The sequence below is a fragment of the Lissotriton vulgaris genome, unplaced genomic scaffold, assembly GCF_964263255.1.
Source record: "Lissotriton vulgaris unplaced genomic scaffold, aLisVul1.2 SCAFFOLD_10218, whole genome shotgun sequence".
Lineage (NCBI taxonomy): Eukaryota > Metazoa > Chordata > Amphibia > Caudata > Salamandridae > Lissotriton > Lissotriton vulgaris.
In genome coordinates this window covers 13,787-19,319 of record NW_028247133.1, presented here as the reverse complement: position 1 = coordinate 19,319, position 5,533 = coordinate 13,787, and the positions used below count along the sequence as shown (strand labels likewise).

The window sequence follows — 5,533 nt, the reverse complement described above, 5'->3', positions numbered from 1 at the left end:
TTCCAACAGGCCCCCATGTCCATAGAGAGGGTGGTGGTGGTGGGTGGGGTGTGTGAGGGGTCACTAGTCCTACTTCCAACAGGCCCCCATGTCCATAGAGAGGGTGGTGGTGGTTGGTGGGGTGTGTGAGGGGTCGGAACTACAACTTCCAACAGGCCCCCATGTCCATAGAGAGGGTGGTGGTGGTGGTGGGTGGGGTGTGTGAGGGGTCACTAGTCCTACTTCCAACAGGCCCCCATGTCCATAGAGAGGGTGGTGGTGGTGGGTGGGGTGTGTGAGGGGTCACTAGTCCTACTTCCAACAGGCCCCCATGTCCATAGAGAGGGTGGTGGTGGTGGGTGGGGTGTGTGAGGGGTCGGAACTACAACTTCCAACAGGCCCCCATGTCCATAGAGAGGGTGGTGGTGGTGGTGGGTGGGGTGTGTGAGGGGTCACTAGTCCTACTTCCAACAGGCCCCCATGTCCATAGAGAGGGTGGTGGTGGTGGGTGGGGTGTGTGAGGGGTCACTAGTCCTACTTCCAACAGGCCCCCATGTCCATAGAGAGGGTGGTGGTGGTGGGTGGGGTGTGTGAGGGGTCGGAACTACAACTTCCAACAGGCCCCCATGTCCATAGAGAGGGTGGTGGTGGTGGGTGGGGTGTGTGAGGGGTCGGAACTACAACTTCCAACAGGCCCCCATGTCCATAGAGAGGGTGGTGGTGGTGGGTGGGGTGTGTGCCAATGCCGACTGAATGTCAACCATAAATACATGTACACGTATAGGCAACATTACTCATCATCACATTATTCTTTTGCAGGGGATCCTAATCTGACTTCCGCCATTGACACCAGGCCTCCAGCATCCCCAAACTCCGAGCACTCATGGGACGATAGTGCAGCCAACTCCGGGGCAGAGGATGGTGCCGGACCAAGCACCCAGCCAGGGACCTCTGCCACGCAGGTCACACCTGCAACTACAACAACGGGCACTGGCATCACAACGACACCGGCGACTCGGACCTGCACAGCTGCCTCCAGCACCACCTCGACCACCACCACTACTACCACCACTTCTGCCCCTGCCACCCTGCCCAACCCCGCCGCCAACGCTGGGCCTGCGCCATCCCAGCCACGCCGGGAGACAGTCAGGCAACCCACCACTGCAAGGGCAGATCCTGCAGGCAGGAGCAGGGCGGAAAGAAGGGCAGATGACACAACACTGATTGCTGTGCAACAGTGCCATGAAGCACTAGTCCGGGTGGAGGCGGGCTATGCACGTAGCCAGGAACATGCAGACCGGGCCCACCAGGACTTTGTGGATAACACCGCCATGTTGGGGGCCATCGAGAGGCGGCTTGGCCAACTGGTCGACATCTTCAGCGCCAGGGCATCCGCCAACACCACCCCCTCCTCCCCCCCTCAAACATCGGCACCGGCCACAACACCGCCACCGCCGACTGCGCCCCTGGCGGCGGATGTGGTACAGGATCAGCCTGCGCCCCTAGCTGACCCCGTCCCGGCACAAAGACGGAGGGGCCGTCCGAGGAACGAAGTCGCCGAGAGCAGTGTTGGAGCACATGGCACACGCTCCAAGAAGAGCCGACAGTGACTCTTTGGAGTACGTGAGCCTCCGATCCTACCTGGAAAGTATCCCGTCCCACCTCCCACAGGCCTGCTGCAGTAGGCACACACCACCCTATGTGGTGTCTGCACGGCCATTTCATCCACCATTACCTTGGACAGTCACTCCCCCACCCCTTCACTCCTTTGTAAATATGCGCCTACCCCTATGCACAATCTGTAAATAAATACCACTTACTCACTCAATGATGTGTTGCCTCCATGTTTATTCACATGATTGCATCAGAAACAGACGTAACCAGGTTCAGGGATCCAACAGGTACAGAATCATGCCGCAACGGAGTGACCTAGGGAAACATAGAACCCGCAAACAGACGTTAGTAAACAGCATCACACTCATCCCAACTCACTGCAGTGCAACTTACAACAAACCACACACATCACTACACGAATGGCTGACACTACACACATCATGGAGAAGTGCATGTACTCATAAATGAAGACACACACACACATGCATACATCACATAACAAAACACATAGATGATCCCCAACACAATGACACCAGAGCAGCAAACCTACACAGGGCATACACAAGCAGCACAAGAGGGGCACACTCACAGTCAAGGGAAGTAGCGTTCTATGAGCTGGCGCCTCTGGTCCACACCTTCCTCCTCACCACTATCCTCATCAGTCGACATGGCTGGGTCGGGAGGGCGAGGAACTTGCTGTTCATCTGGGTCCAAGATCAGTGCAATGTTATTTCGCACAGCCAGGTTGTGGAGCATGCAGCAGGCCATCACAATCTTGCATACTTTGCCAGGTGCGTAAGGCAGGGCCCCTCCAGTCTTATCTAGGCACCGAAACCTAGACTTAAGCAGGCCAAAAGTTCGTTCCACCACTCGACGTGTCCTACCATGGGCATCGTTGTATCGCATTTCTCCTGCTGTGGTGGGATTGCGAATTGGACTCAGAAGCCAAGGCCTGTTTGGGTAAGCCGAGTCGCCTGTGTATGTGGGAATTAGAGAGAGAGACAGACATCAGTACCTGAACATGTGGCCACACCAAGCCACCCAGATATCACTCCAGTCACCACAGCATACTCACCAACAAGCCAGGCTTGTGCCGGACGCAGATTTGCCATCAGTCGTGGGACTATGCTGCTCCGCATGATGTGGGCGTCATGTGCAGAGCCAGGAAATCTTGCACACACATGTGAGATAATGTTGTCGGCCTGGCACACCACCTGCACGTTAAGGGAGTGGAAGTGCTTCCGATTCCGAAACACCTGCTCACGTGCCCGTGGCGGGATGATCGCAATATGCGTGCCATCAATTGAACCCACAACGTGTGGAATGCGACCCAGTGCATAAAAGTCTGCCTTGACCGCTGCCAACTCTGCCGCCTGTGGAAAATGTATGTACTCATGCTTGTACAGCATCATGGCTGTTAGCACATCCTTGAGTACCGTGCTGAACATGGCCTGTGACATTCCCCCGGCATGTCCTATAGTGTACTGGAATGTGCCTGTTGCAAAAAAATGGAGTGCCGCCATCACCTTTTGGGTAGTGGAGGGGGCCTGAAGCGGCGGAAGTTGGCACGGCCGCAACGGCGGTCATGGGCTAGGTCTGGCACGGCGGTAGTGGAGGGGGCCTGAAGCGGCGGTAGTTGGCACGGCCGCAACGGCGGTCATGGGCTGGGCCTGGCACGGCGGTAGTGGGTAGAGCTGGGCCGGCCGGTGTAGGCTGCCTGATGCAATGTCACTGTAAGGGGGTCATGAACTGGCATGTGCATGGACATCAGCTTATGGCTGTATTGGCCTCCACCTCCCCCGCCGAATACGTGCCCCGCCATGGTGGCGCCACTCTTACAACTTTGTTGCAAATGATGCATCCGTCCCGGTCTCTAGCACGTGCAGTTGCCGGTGTGTGAGCGTGACGGTCTGTGCAAGTGCAGCCAATGGGAGGTGTGGACATGGGCCACGGATGGCCAATTGCAAGTACCGTATGGTGTTCACCGCAACACCAGGGCCAATCATTGGCCCAATTCCAAACACGCTCTCACGGCGGACCAATGGCTGGCGCCGTATGCCACTGACATGGCCACTGGGCCCTATATATGTGTGATGTGCAAGAGCAAACTTTCTACGATGACCACCGACTGCTGCCTGTGACCATCACCTCCACCTGCTGCTGCGGAGCTGACCACCGACTGCTGCCTGTGACCATCACCTCCACCTGCTGCTGCGGAGCTGACCACCGACTGCTGCCTGTGACCATCACCTCCACCTGCTGCTGCGGAGCTGACCACCGACTGCTGCCAGTGACCATCACCTCCACCTGCTGCTGCGGAGCTGACCACCGACTGCTGCCTGTGACCATCACCTCCACCTGCTGCTGCGGAGCTGACCACCGACTGCTGCCTGTGACCATCACCTCCACCTGCTGCTGCGGAGCTGACCACCGACTGCTGCCTGTGACCATCACCTCCACCTGCTGCTGCGGAGCTGACCACCGACTGCCGCTCTAGTGCCATACTCCGTGACCTTGCCATGTCGGGAGTCAAAGAGGTCCGGTCTCGTCCCTTCACCGCCGCGGAGCTGGATGTCCTGGTGGAGGCTGTGCTACGCAACTACGGACGCCTGTACGGCGCACCCGGACAGGCGGTAAGTGTCGTGGGGGATGAGTTGTGGTGCATGAGGTGTGATATGGCACCTGGTCTCTGGGAAAGTTTGCGGTGTGATGTGAGAACAACTAAAGTATCGATATGTGCATGGCTGCTGAGAGTAATGTGTTGCTCCTATCTGTGTGACTGGCCAACTGTCCCCTGACTTCCACCCTTTTGTCTCCCATCATGGTAGGTAAAGCTGCACCTTCGCAAGGACATGTGGAGGAGCATTGCACGTGAAGTACGAGCAGCGGGGGTGTCCAATAGACGACATACACACTGCCACAAACGCTGGGATGACATTTCCAGACTGACCAAGAATGTAGCGGAAGTGACACTAGGGCTGATTCCACGGACGGCACGTCTGGCCCGACGCTCAATGACCCCTCTCATGCACCGTATCATAGCTGTGACGCATCCTGACCTGTCCGAGCGGTTGCGTGTGGATGAACAGCAACGTGGCGGTAAGCGTACTGTCAGTGTATGTTGCTTGTGAGTGCAATGCATGTATGGTTGCCCACACACATCAGGGTCTTCCGTCTATCGTGAGTCTATTACCAATGGCATGTTGGTGACATTGCCACAGTTAACTTTTCACTTGCACATGCGGAATGTTGAGACGCCACCTGCTAAGCTGTTCAGTTGTCATGCACATGCTGTAGTGCTCCGTCACCCCTTGGCAACACTTGTGTGCTGATGTAGTTCCTCATGCCCAGTGTGCATGCTGTACATGTATTACGGCCAACGCCACAGAATTCCTGTGAGGATGACTGCTTGGGGTGGGCTGTGTGCAGGTTGGGGGATCGATGGACAGTGTCATCAGTGGCTTAATGGATTCCGCAGCAGTACTGTACGTGTGTGTGCCCATTACTTACACCCATTTCCTGTGCTTTTCAGCTTTGGCAGAGGGCACTCAGCCACAGACGGCGGAGATTACAGAAGGCAATGCATCCGGATCAGACGTGGCGCACACGCAGACTGACACCGAAGGGGGCAGCGGCGGAGAGGGGGACAGAACCGTCCCGGAGGACTCGCATGTGGAGACAACATCGTCATCATCTTCCGACAGTGTTGGTGAGTCAGCACTGTTGTCACAGACTGGGAGTGGGCAACCAGCACCTTCGGTCGGGACACAGCACACAGGGCCCACCCTGCCGGCAACTGCACCATGTACTGTTCGTGCCCGCAGGAGTAGGGGGAGAAGAGTGGCGTTCGGTGTCGGCACCGCTGCCCCAGCCTCGGTGACCCAAAATTCTCTCTGTGCAGAGGCTGTTGATCTGCTGCGACAGCTGTGTGTGGGCCAGA

General features: G+C 57.1%; 1 long non-coding RNA gene across 1 annotated transcript; it reads right to left on the bottom strand.

Moving 5' to 3' along the window:
* Positions 1–1,794: 1,794 nt before the first annotated feature.
* Positions 1,795–2,908, bottom strand: LOC147665623 (uncharacterized). The gene is made up of 3 exons (XR_015305015.1): positions 2,669–2,908; positions 2,183–2,567; positions 1,795–1,908 (listed from the first exon to the last, which is right to left on the bottom strand). It is a non-coding gene; the product is annotated as an uncharacterized LOC147665623 (long non-coding RNA).
* Positions 2,909–5,533: the final 2,625 nt, after the last annotated feature.